The sequence below is a fragment of the Eubalaena glacialis genome, chromosome 7 (genome assembly GCF_028564815.1).
Source record: "Eubalaena glacialis isolate mEubGla1 chromosome 7, mEubGla1.1.hap2.+ XY, whole genome shotgun sequence".
Lineage (NCBI taxonomy): Eukaryota > Metazoa > Chordata > Mammalia > Artiodactyla > Balaenidae > Eubalaena > Eubalaena glacialis.
In genome coordinates this window covers 106,616,935-106,618,755 of record NC_083722.1, presented here as the reverse complement: position 1 = coordinate 106,618,755, position 1,821 = coordinate 106,616,935, and the positions used below count along the sequence as shown (strand labels likewise).

At 36.6% G+C, this 1,821-nt stretch overlaps 1 pseudogene; it reads right to left on the bottom strand.

Annotated features, from left to right (window-relative positions):
* Positions 1 to 324: 324 nt before the first annotated feature.
* Positions 325 to 1,494, bottom strand: LOC133094837 (26S proteasome regulatory subunit 10B-like; annotated as a pseudogene).
* Between the last annotated feature and the right edge of the window lie 327 nt (positions 1,495 to 1,821).

Genomic DNA, 1,821 nt, shown 5'->3' with positions numbered 1-1,821 from the left:
GATATAAAATAAGTCATAAGAAATGCTATCTGGTACTACTGTCTCAAACCATTTTCAAGGTTTTACAAAATACACAGCAAATACGAAAAGCTTCACCATACTCTTCTTTTATAACTTCTGCTGCAATAAATACAAATTAACAAACATACAAATTTCTTCCATACTTCTTAAAAGTAGAATTACTGAATTACTAATTTTTACAATGTTATTCATACACATTTTTATTCATACGCTTTTAATGAGATCATTGCCAATACATACATTATTTTCCTTAACTTTATTTTTACATTAAGCCAATATCTGTCATGCAGCCATGACAGTAAATTACACAGATTTGTAGTCCAATCTAGACTGTAGCTTCTTAGAATCAGCCACTTTTCTGACTGATTTCATGAAGTGTTCCTGTACTATAAAACCATGATCAGCAAGAATTGCAAACATACTTGCTTCAGTACAAACATTTCTAAATTCTGCTCCATTAAAGCCATCTGAAAGCTTCACAATTGCTTCATAATCTATTTCACCATGCTTTGGAATGGGACCTGCATGGATTTTCAATATATCTAACTTTGCTTGTTCGTTTGGTAAATCAATATGTATTTTTCTAGCTAATCTGCCTGGACGAAGCAAAGCAGGATCCACTGTATCTGGCCTGTTTGTAGCCATGATCATTGTAACTCTATGTAGAGTATCAAATCCATCCACTTGATTCAGTAGCTCCATTAAAGTTCTCTGAATCTCTCTATTAGCTGAAGTACTCTCAGAAGACCGACGACCACCAATAGCATCTATTTCATCCATAAAAATGATGCATGGCTGGTGGTCCCTGGCATAATTAAACATTTCTCTGATCAAACGAGCACTTTCACCAATGTACTTGTCTACAATAGAACTAGATACAACCTTTAAGAAATTGCAATCCAGCTTGCTAGCAACAGCTCATGCCAAGAGTGTTTTTCCTGTACATGGTGATCCATATAGCAAACAGCCTTTTGGAGGTATTATTCCTACAGGTTGGAATAATTATGGGTTTGTAAGAGGTAATTCTATTACCTCTCTTAATTCCCGAATCTGTTCTGATAGCCCTCCAATCTCAGAATAAGAAACATTCCCAGGGTCCTCATGAGACATGTTGTAAACCAGTGGATCCACCTGTCTTGGCAAATACCTCATGATAGTTAGTGTAGTCATATCCAAAGCAACTCTTGTTCCTGGCTTCAGCTTACTTTTGTCAAGCTGTCGACGACAACCCACAACATATCTTGGTCCATTTGTAGCTTTAACAATGAATTTTTCTTCAGTTAATTGCTTAAGTACTTCACCCACAATCTGCCCAACACCTTGTAGGGCCTTCAGATCATTTTCAGACTTTTCATACTGCTTGGCAAATTCTTTTAATTGTTCCCTTAACTCCTTGAGACGGCTGTCGATCTCCTTGTGCTCCAGCAGCTTCTTGTGGTAGTCCTGAAGCACCTTATCTCTAGCGTCCTCCATGATGGGAAACTATTTTTAACTTTTTAAGCAACTATGATCTGTTTTCCAAAGTGACCATACCATTTTATATTCCCACCAGCAGAGTATGAAAGTTCCAGTTGCCCCACATACTAACGCTTGGAGTGGTCAGTCTTTTTAATTTGAGCCATTCTAGTGGTTGTGAAGTGGTATCTCATTGTGGTTTTGAATTGCATTTTCCTAATGACTAATGATGTGAGGCATCTTTTCATGCACTTATTTGCCATCTTCTTTGGTGAAATGTCAGTTAATCTTTTACATTTTCATTGGGCCATTTGTCTTACTATTGAGTTATACATGTAAAAAAAT